Source organism: Humulus lupulus, chromosome X (assembly GCF_963169125.1).
Source record: "Humulus lupulus chromosome X, drHumLupu1.1, whole genome shotgun sequence".
Classification (NCBI taxonomy): domain Eukaryota; kingdom Viridiplantae; phylum Streptophyta; class Magnoliopsida; order Rosales; family Cannabaceae; genus Humulus; species Humulus lupulus.
Genome location: NC_084802.1, coordinates 97,940,577 through 97,952,952, shown reverse-complemented (window position 1 = coordinate 97,952,952; position 12,376 = coordinate 97,940,577).

Genomic DNA, 12,376 nt, shown 5'->3' with positions numbered 1-12,376 from the left:
GCAGCTGCTCGATCGCCATGGCTGAGGATTCATGAAGGACTAGAGTCAAACCCTAAATTTGCTGCTTAGGCTGGCTTTTGTTGTAATTACCTTGGAGTTGTAAATGACTTGTAAATATTTACTTTGGGATCCCATGTATAAACTTAAACTTTTAAATGAAAGTAACGGTTCCTATGATCAAAATTTGTAAACCCTAATCTGTTAATTACTCTTAGTTACATGTTTAAATCCAAATGACTTGATTAGCAAGTCCAGCACTATTTAAAATGCCCAGTGTGATGGTCTTGGCTATCCAGGGCATTACAACAAATGAGGGGTAAAATGGTAAAATTCACTTGGCTCATTAGTAAGTCATCAATAGAGGATTGACAGACGATAATGATTATAGCAATGGATGGTGTTTTTAATTCATGGAAAATACATTCTATCTCTCTTCCCTTTGTATTCTATCTTAAGTGTTGAGAGCTAGCCCACACTAGTTTAGGCTTGATCAAAGATACACGAGGAAGACTGTGAAGAAAGTGATTTCTCTTCTTCATAATACCTAGCTTTACACGACAAAAAGTTAGAGCACATAAAGGGTGTAGTTCATTGTTCCACTGCAGATCTTGTAACTTATTCACAGTTTTTCCTATTATGTGTTTTTTCAGCATTATAGGAAACATGCATCTAGACTATGAAATTGCAAATCCTACACTGCTAACGCGCTGGTAATGCTCCAATCAAGATAAGCAAAGCATGTGTGGGTTTTCTATGTAAAGTAACTCAAGAGATCTTTTTAGGGATTTTCTAGATAGAAAAACCTAAGAAATATCACTCTTTCTTATTGTGTGAACATTTTGTTTGTTTCCTTCACACGTTCACTTGGTATCTTCTATGATTTTATTATTTTCTATTATGATAGTAAGTTAAAATATTGGTTGTTTAACTTGTAATTCTCAAAACTAGTACGCTATAGAATCCCAACACCAACAGAGAAGAAGAGCATTAAGCCACAAACAGAGCAACCCATGTGGTAGTTGCCAAGCAGACAAGATGAACCAATGGTGAATCTCCACTAACCTAATTAATGATACCTGGAAAGGAGAAGAGTAGACCAGTCAACTGAAGCACTGCTAACCCACCGACAGTGCTCCAATTAAGATAAGCAAAGCCAGATCTGGGTTTTCTATAAAAAGTGACATGAAAGATCTGTAATGACCCAAAAATGCTAATAGGGTTTAGAGCCTTAATTAGCGTGCCAGGAGGGCATAATTTGATATATACTTGATTATGTGATTTAAAAGCGTGACTATGTGGCATGCATGATATATATGATGATGTGAATATATTATATGCATGTTTATGAGTATTAGATATGCATGTGAGCCCTTTATCGTTTATAAAGGCATATCTTTAATTTTGGCCCGTTAGGGCATAAATGCGAGTATATGTGATAAATGGTTGAGACCACATTATTATATCGATATATTTGCAGTATATGGCTTGAGGCGATCCTAGTGAGCATATTAGTGGAATAGTCACAACAGGGGTTTAATACCCGACTCGGGGTGAGCTTAGGGGTATTTTGGGAAGTTTAATGTATATTTGGGGTTTAATGAGTAACGGATGGGTATCTGATAATTAGTGGACATGACGGGATTAATTGGGAATTAGTAGGATGACTTGAGGAATTAGCGGGAATCGGGAAATGATTGTTTTACCCTTAGAACAATTAAAGGAGTTGGGTTGTCTTGAGGGGTATTTTAGTCTTTTGATTGGGATATTTGATCAGCTGGGTTTTAGGAAACCACAAGAAATCACTAAGGAACCTCACAGAATACTCTCTCTCCCTCTCACTCACGTGCTCTCTCTCCCTCTTCTTGTGACTTGAAGCTAAGGAAAACAGCAGGAGGAACTCAAGGATTTTGGTTGGTTTAAGCTGGGGAAGATCAAAGCTAGGATTAGCAAAATAAGAACTCTGAGGATCAAGCTATAATTGAGATAAGAATTTTGTTCTATCTGCTGGAATTCAAGTTTGTTACGTTGAATTCTGCTATGATGTTGTTAGAAGTTAGAGTTTGCATGAGTTTTGGTTTCCAAGCTGGTTTTGGGTGTTTAAATGTTTGATGGTGTAATAAAATGGTTATAGGTTAGTTGTGATGGTTGGGATATAAGGATAAGTTTTCTAAGTTCACTTCTTAGTTTGGCTGAAGTTTGGGATTGAGTTTTAAGGTTTAGACTCAAGGGAAACACTGGAAAAAAGGGTGGAATTTCTGGGTTTGGGGCCTCAGGTCGCGGCCCTACTCTTCAGGCACCGTGGTCCGCATGCTTGAAAAGGCTGGGGTGCCTCTGTTTCGCCAGGCGCGTCGTGACCCAAGGGGGTGCAAGTCACGGCCCGTGTCCTCCAGAAAGGAGGGTTGGGCCTCTATCTAAGGGGCGGGTCGTGGCCCTTAAGGGCAAGTCACGACCCTAAATATGAAATAAAGGGCAGCTAAGGTTTTAGGCTCGGGGAGGCTTGGAGATTCAAACCTAAGCACTCGAGATGAATTCTACTACCCGGTTTAGTAGAATTTGAGGTCCTAGAGGCTGGTATTTATTTCCTAAACATTTATTTGGATTAGAAATTGATAGTTACCCATTGTTGCTATGACTAGGATTATTATTAAGGCTCAGGACTGAGGATCGTGCTTGAGACTGCTCTTTATTTATCGCTCGGGATTTGAGGTAAGAAAATTGCACCCATGTGGTTGTGAACGAGACTGAGGTTCCTAGTATTGAATATATATATATACTGTGTGATTGTATGGTTTTTATTCGTTATATGAAAGTATGGCCTAAGGTTGTCAAGGCTGATGATAAGTGTACTGAACGCAGCTCGGCCTAAGCGAGCTGGGATCAGCTAGATAAACAGAGGGCTCAGCCTAAGGGCACTAACCCTGGGCATTTGTATTACTGACTAAGATGTATGCTTGAGAACATATGTTTACCATTGTTTAGCTTAATGCTTGTACTTCGCTGAATAATTGAACTAGTTGGATTAAAGTTGATTGAATGCTACTGTTGCTATATGTGTTTGTTGTTTATGGTTTTCTTGCTGGGCCTTAGCTCACGGATGCTACGTGGTGCAGGTAAAGGCAAAGGGAAATTGGACCAACCATGAGTTGGAGAGCTCTGGGGGCGAAGTGTACATCGTCAACTGCATGACTGCCACGGCCGAGGGAAAGTTACAGGAATAGAGCTCTAAATTGTATTTTGCCATTAGACTGGCTTTTGTTGTAATAGTTTTTGGGAGTTGTATTCACCACTTATACCTTGTTTTTGGGAGTTGTAGTCCCAATATTTATATGACATCCTTTGGTACCTTTGTTTTATTTTTTAATGTAGTATACATACATAAAAGTTTCATTTGGTTAGTGAGAATGAACATCTCTTTATTATTTGTGAATCAAAGAAAAAGAGAAATAACTATGACTAAATCTATCTACCAGTTGTGTTTCATATTTGTAATTCATATTATTCGGTTAAAGCTAGTTTTTGTTGTAGACCCAAGCTTTTAGCTTCTACTCGTGGGTCAATGGTTAAGGAGTTCAAAGACTTGCCTTTCTCGTTTGATTGTCTTAGTTGTATATAAATCTTATTAGATCTACTAATACGATTTAATCTCTTATTCTTATCTCAATCAATTTTATTACTAGACCCTTTCAGGTCATAATCCTTAGATCGGCCAAAGCTAGAAAACATCACCAAGTTTTAACTATAGTTAATTGTTATAAGACTTCGGTAAATGTAACAATTTATAATAAGAATAATATATATTGTGGATGCTATAAATATATATGGAAAACTTCTCAATGGTTACTACATATAGATGGGTACTAACAATTATGATGATGTGATAACATTGTTACTTGTTATTGCAAGTCACCAACAAGTACATATTTTTTTCTATATTAATTTCGAATTTAGTTAATTTTTTTTGTCATAATTAATATTGTTTTCAACTAATGAGAGACACTAGCAATATTTAGAAATTTACATGCATTTGAAAAATAAAAAGTTTACAATATTATATTTTTATAATAAATACATGTTTTTCATCAGGTAACACTTCCAAAATTTTGAAAAAATCAAAATTTATTTCTAGAAATATTAATTAACAACTACAAATGTGGACCATTGATCTTAAAATAATGGTTAATATTAAAATAATCATCTATGGGTAGTAACCATTAAGATTGCACCCAAATATATATATATATATATATCAATAAATAAAATTATGATTAAAATGATATTAATTACTTTTTTGACACATCGGTTTTGTACTACATGAAGACTTTTCATTTCTTTGGCTTCAAAACTGTATCTTTATGCAAAATTTGCAGCCAACCATATTTTATGACCATCATTCATAATAAATAACTTTTTTTGCCATATTTTGATGCTTTACCCATATTAATCTATATTCATGAATACATTTAAATGGATAGTGTATATGCAACTAGTTGAATAATAGACAGCTTTTCATTTTGTTTGCTCGGATTGAACCTCTCAATTTGGGGCTCAGGAATGAGACTATAGGATGTGATGATATATTTTGCTTGTTATAAACAAAATTGGTGTTCTTGAAATGGTTGTTTCTTTGTCATTTCCTTTTAGAAGTAAGTTTGCAGTCTATCATCTATATGGTTGATTACTTGGCTTTTCTTTAGGAATAGTCTTGTATTTGCATTTAGAATTATTATTGAATCCTTAGGTCTTACATAGATGGCAGGTGCTAATAATGAAGTTCTTGTTATTGAGAATAATGATGAAGCTTTTTTTTTTTACTCAAAGACTTGAAGAAATTTTTATTGACCTTATGGAAGAATAAGTTTTAAAGGGAAACAGGAATATCATTACTTTTACAAAGCAATCATGGAAACATATAAAGGAAGAGCTTTGTCCACAAGCAAAAAGAAATTATAGTGATATGCAACTAAGTAACAAATACAATCAATTAAAGCAAAAGCATAAGGATGTTAAGTCTTTACTGAAAGAGACTGGTATGGGATATAATACAGTGACTAGACTAGTTAGTGCGACTGATGAAGTTTGGGATAGACTTATTTGGGTAAAAATTATTTAAAATGAATTTTATGCTTGTTTTATTTTAATAAGTATTGGTATATTTTATCATTATAATTTCATTTTATGTGGGCTAACAAGTCTCCTAAAAGATTTAGAAAGAGAGGTTGTATGTTTTATAAGAAATTATGCACCATCTTTGGTGATACTACTGCAGCCGGTTCCAATGCTCACCCTTCAACTTGAAGTCCTTCTAATGATGGAGATGATGATGATGATGATGCAACGTCGATAAGTCCTTCTACTAGGAGTAAAGAATGTGATTTTGATGAGGATGGTAGCAAAAGAAGAAGTAAATCAACTGCCATTTCAAACTCTCGATCAGTCAAAAGAGCAAAATTCTAATCAGCTTTGGCAAATGCAGTGTCGACATATAATGAAACTGCAAAGCGAAAGATAGAATTAATAGAGAGATCAATGTCAACATCTACATCACATTATTTATTGGACGAGAGTATTGAAGCTCTTAATCAAATTGATGGAATAAGTGGAGAAGTATACGGAAAAGCTATTGAGAAGTTTGAGAACGAGGTGTCCAAAGCCTTATTTCTAAAAATGGTCGAACATAGAAAAATAGATTGGTTCTGAATTTGAACTGAAAAGTTTATACTTTGTTTAGCTATGAACTAGATGACTTTGTCAAGCTATTAATTTTAGCTTTTTTTAGCTATGAACTAGATGACTTTGATTAGCTATTAATTTTAGCTTTGTTTAGCTATTGACTAGATGACTTTGTTTAGCTATTGATTGGATTGCTTTGTTTAGCTTATTTTGTTTTATGGTTTGAGTTGGATTTTGTAAATGCGCAAAAAAGACGTTACTTTTGACTTTGATTTAGACATTGACTTTTAGTGTTTATATATTTTTATATATTGAATGTAAAATTTAAATATTTTTTCCACTACCTGGATAAAAAATGTCTTTAAACATTGCTCGGTTCAACAAGGATAATTTACTGGACGATTAATATGATGAGTTTGGAAAGATTTTGTTGTGTTTTTCTTACGAGGAATATAATCAATTTTATCTATCTATGAAACCTTGAATAAATTCAGCTATTTCAGGCCATGAATATGTTATGGAAGTGTTGCTTGGACATTGGAGTATGTGTTATGATTTGTTCAGAATGAACAAAGATGTCTTCAAACTATTTTGTGGTGTTCTAAAAGAAAAAAATGTATTAAAGAGCTCATGATATCTGTCTGTTGAAGAACAAGTGGCTATGTTCTTATTTGTGATTAGCTATAATGAACGACATTGTGTGGTTGTTGAATGATTTTAGCACTCCACCTCAACTACATCTCAGTATTTTAGGAAGGTTTTGAAGGCGGTATGTCGTGTATCCAAAGAACTAATTACTCCACCTTCATTTGATGTAACTTCTCCTCAAATTCAATTCGATCCAAGATAATATTTATTTTTTTAAGGTACAAAAATTTGAATTATATTTTTTCCGTTCTTTCAATATTCAATAAAAAAATATAATCATTTATTTTGTATTTTAGAATTGTGTTGGAGCTATAGATGGGACTCATATTTCTGTACATGTTTCAATTGATGAACAAATACCATATCGAGGTCGAAAAGTGAATATAACTCAAAATGTTAACATTTGACATGAAGTTCACATACGTTGTCCCTGGATGGGAAGGATCAGCTAATGATGCATGGATTCTTCTAGAATGTGCCACAAACCCCGATTATGGATTTCCAATGTTGCCCTAAGGTAAGTGTTTATCAAACTTATTGTGTTGATTGACATTATTTATATTAAATATCTATATGTAAGAACTAACATAAATTATCGTTGCATTAGGAAAATATTATCTTGTTGATTCTGGAAATACAAAAATGCTTGGCTTTCTTTCGCCATATCGAGGAGAAAGGTATCATTTGGGTCAGTATAGAGATCTTAATCCTATAGGAAAAAGGAAGCTTTTCAATTATCGACACTCTTCCTTCAGAAATGTTATTGAAGGCTTGCTTTCTAATTCTTAAGAAAATGCCTCATATGATCTAAGTATACAAAATTACATTGTGATTGCTTGTTGTGGGATTCACAATTTTATAAGGACTAATGCAGAAGCAGATGTGTATTTTGATGGAAGTGAAGAAAATTCTGAAGTATAGGCTACTAATTTACAAAGCACGGATGAAACTTCGACTAATATATAGTGTAGAGTTTAGTATTTCCATAACTCATATACGTGAAATGGCTTGTGTTCGTAATGAAATTACTGATCATATATGGAGAGCTAATCGACAATAGTTGTTATGACTCGTTTAATATTTTTCTTTAACTTTGCATAATTATCAGTCCATACGTTTTTATTTTATTATGTAGACTTTATTAATTTTTGCATTATCTCATGGACAGATATTCAGTTTTGAGATTATTTGGGTACTATTAATTTGATATTTTTTACTATAATTTTCTTATATTTATTTTGAAAATAATAAATTGTGGTCACATAAAATATTTTTATTTTTTAGTTTAGAAAATAAAAATATGTTTACCAAACATGTTTTTTATTTTTTTAAACAAAAAATAAAAATAAAAGTTACCAAATGCATTTTTATTTTTATTTTCAAAAACAAAAATTTACCAAACACATTCTTATTTTATAAAAATAAAAAAACATAAAAAATGTATTTTTTATTTTTTTGTTTAAAATATTTTAAAACAAAAATTTTACCAAACACATCCTTAGTATTTTTTATGTATATTTGTATACTTACGCTATCTCAATATTTTTTTACAATTTTGGCCCTTTGTGGAAATGAAATTAGGTACGCCACTAATTATATATTAACCGGATAAAATAAGTAATTTAGTATAATTATTATTATTGTTTGGCTTATTATGACTTTTTCCTCCTAAACTATTACCAATCCAAATCGTGTCCCCAGAATTTTTCAACTTCTTAAAAACTCCCCCCTGAATTATTCACGTTATAGAAAATGTGGGACTTCCTTCCAATTTCGCTAATGGAATGGTGATGTGGCAGTTTAGGCACCAATGTCACTACAACAAAAAGGGTCTTTAGGGGTGACGCCCCTAATAATACCCAAAGTCGATGTTGATAGTCATTAGCAACGACATATCGCCGCTAATATTTCGACGCTAATGTCGATTATTATTAGTGACAAAAAAGTCGTCCCTAATAATAAGTATTAGCGACGACAGTTTCGCTCCTAATAAATTGAACGTCACCCCTAATAATCGTGATTCCCAGATCATATTTCGCCCCTGATAATAAAAAGCCGCTCCTAATAATATAATATTAGCAGTGACTTAGATATTATTAGCGGCGAAAAATGTCACCCCTAATACTTTAATATAATTAAAAAATAAAAAATTTATTAAAATAATATTTTTTAATTCATAATATCAAAATTAAATATGCATAAAATTAATAATTTATTCAAATTACACAACTAATACAATATTATCCAAATTAAATATGCATACAATAATATATTAATCAAAAGTTATTGTTTAATATAATAATATATAAAACATCTCAACCCTCGGCGTCCTTCGTATTGTCCCCTTCTTCTGGTGCCTGTGGTGTGTGCGGAGGCATCGACCATGGATATTGTGGAGGTAACGATGATCCTCCAGGTCCATACATGTATGGATAAGGATAGGGCGGAGGTTGAGACAAGGTCCACTCATATGAGGATGATAAGTCTGAGGGTACGGAGGCATCAACTATTGATACATATATGGCTGGACCGAAGGTTGAGATGTCAACGTTGGTGTAGGCATGTTGGGATGGTCTAGTGAAGGATGAGGAGCTGAAGCTTGAGACGTGTGTTGTGTCTGAGGTTTAGAAGATGAACCTACATACTTCTCGAAAAACCATTGACATGTATTGTGCATCTCCATGTTTGTATGTTGTCGGACATTTTTCAGGTGGAAGCTACCGATACACGTACTAAAGCTACTCATTCATGGTCTTCACAATATCAATCAATTCACGTATTTCCTCAGTCAACTGGTAAGGTAGTGCATGAGACTGGGTGTTTTGAGAGGGACGGGTTAACACTTTACCCTTTAATTTGCGGCCAACTCCTCGCTAGTGGCCCCGCCTTTCACCAAGAACTTGACTTAGTATCTTCATTTGATCAATTAAGGAAGAATCGTCGATACCAGATTCAACTGTCTGCTAAGTCTCAGCTTCAAGAGTTGACTTCAACTTAACCTATTTTAAAAAATATATATTATAATACAAAAGGAAAATAATATTATTTGAATTGATGATAAAGTTAAACTTACATAATCTCTTTCAGCATCCTCGTTGACAAAATTCTTATTCTTTTTTGTTGAGTGATACTCCTTCCATTCCTCAATAAGGTTCGAGTTCAACTAATAAAGAAAATGAGAATGTTAGAGAACTTATAAATTCATACAACTTAATTAAGTTGTCGCTAATGATTTTGTGCCTTATGCTGTAGAGTACTTCATTTGGTCTTGGTTTATTTTGTTTTTCACTGAGCGCGAAATAAACTATGGACTACTGAAAAACTCACAAATTTGTTTCCACTCATCGGCATTGACATCTTTGGGTGGGTTCTTTAGGACCTTATAAATCTACAAAAAATTGGGTAGCATCTTCCCTATACTAATGACCTAGTCATTTGTAAACAGTTAAAAAAATAATAATTCAAACAACACACTATAAGTTTCTTCCTTATATCTCTGCAGCAAACAGAAATTTTACAGAACCTACTTCACTAATACATGCAAGTTCATAACTTCTCTTATCACCGCAGCATACAATGTGTATCTCAGAACCTAATTCACTATGGATGAATATTTAGGATATTCAAACTCATCTAACAATAGTAAATAATAATAATAATAATAATAATAAAGCAAGAAATAAGAGACACATACCAATTAATAAAATGCTCCAAAAAAAAAATGTTCCAAAAATTAAATCAATTTGTTTTCTCCTAAATAGAAAACAAAGTTAGTAAAACAAAAAAGTTTATAACACATAAAATAAATACATAAAACATATATATATATACATCTCACATACATATACATATACACCACACACACTCACACACATGCATATCTATATACTTATATATACACACATACATATATATACACATATACATAAATATATAAATAAACACACACACCTGGTCACACATACACATATATAGCATATACATATATATAAGCACACACATACACATATACACACGGTCACATATATATAGTCTATACACAAACACATATATATACACACAAATATAAATATAAACATTTATATATATATACAGATATATATATAACACGAAACTAAAATAATTTAAAAACAAAAAACAAAATTAAAATACATTATAAAATTATACATATATACACATTCACTATACACATATACATACACACATATATAGAGGGACACATATATATACTTATATATATAAATAAAACAAAAATCAAAACAGAAAAAAAATACATATATATTTATATATACCAATATATATATATGAATATTGGTGGTGGTGGCGCTGGCGTGGTGGAGGAGGTGACGGACCCAACAAAAGAGAGAGAGAGAGAGGGACGGGACGGAGAGGCGCGACTCTGGAGAGGGGCGGAGTCTCGACGAGAGAGAGAGAGGGATGGGGGTTGAAGGGGCCCGGCTCCGGGGAAGGGCGGAGTCCCAACGAGAGAGAGAGAGAAAAAGGTGGGGACAGGGGCGCGGCTCTGGGATGGGCAGAAGGGATGGCTCAGAAATGGGGTTTTTTTGGGTAAAGTTACGAAATGAGGGAGGAGAAGTCGAGGGGAGGACTGATATTAGAGTAACTATTAGCTGCGATACGTGTCACCACTGATATTTTTTTTATTGACATGGTTGTTGTAATAATTTTTAACTACGCAAGTGCACGCAATCGTAACAAGTAATAAATCAATAAGTAAAGTATCGTTCCCACAAGGACTGATATTAATTACCAAAAATTAATTTTTGATTCTAATTGATTGACAATTAATAGATTCTAAATTTAATAAACTGAACACTAAAACAATAAAATAGAACAAAGGATACCTCAAATGAACTATTAATTCAAATGATTGAGAATTAAGGTTATTAACTTTATTAACTATCCACCTATGTTTCTCTAATGCGAATTTAAGAACTCCTATTTCTATTGTGATAGTGGATTACAATTATAGATTATATCATTACTAGGACTTATAATTCTCTACAATAAGCAATCTCCTACATCTCTATGGTAAATTAACATATTGCAGGCATTAAACACATAATCCCTAAGCTACGCAGATCATACAGGTACTCTCGTCCGATATAAATCTGTGATTATTTTACTATAGTATAATTATCCTTCACTTCTCAGATCTCAGGTTAAAATCATCTAAATCATGCAATTAGTGGCCAATTAATCACAAGCATTAAGCACAAGACAAATAATTCACAATATTAATAGGAAAATCATAAACACTTCATTAAATAATCATAAGGTTTCAAGAGAATCCATTAACACCCTAAATGAAAAATTAGTTCATGCTGAACATAATAAAATCCATAAAACCAAAAATCAACATCACTAATCGAGAAAGTAAAAGTAAACAATGAAAGAGAATGATAAACTAGTTGTTCGCCAAGCCTTTACCTACTAAGTGTGCTCTTTGAGTCTCCTCCATAGGATTTTTTTTCTTTCAGAAATCGTCATAATGATGATTAAATAGTAATCTGTGCTTTGGATGTGAAATTTCTCTTTTACCCCCGCGTAAAATGGCCTATTCTGCGAATTAACCACTCAGGCACCACGACTCTATAATGAGGTGCCTCGGACTGTGTCCAAAATATGGAATGCGCCTCGTCTCTGACTTCTCAAGCGACGCGGCTCAAATTCCCCAGCCAATAGTGCCACGGCTCTCAAAGGCAGCGTCGCGGCCCTAGACTTCTCAATGGTTTGACCTCTCTATCTAATTGCAACGCCGCGGCTCTAAGTCCAAGCATCGCGACTCAAATGTTTTTTTTTCAACAATTTCCATCTTTTTGAAGCCAAACGTGGTCATTTATCACTTACTTCCCATAAATCTGAAATATCATCAAACATAGGCAACAAAACGTCATACTGCACAAAAATAACTAAATAAACATAAAAAATTAAATAAAATAACCCTTTAAAATACTATAAAAACTACTCTATCAAACTCCCCCAAACATAACTTTTACTCATCCTCGAGAAAAACCTATTGACACTTTCCAAAACAAAC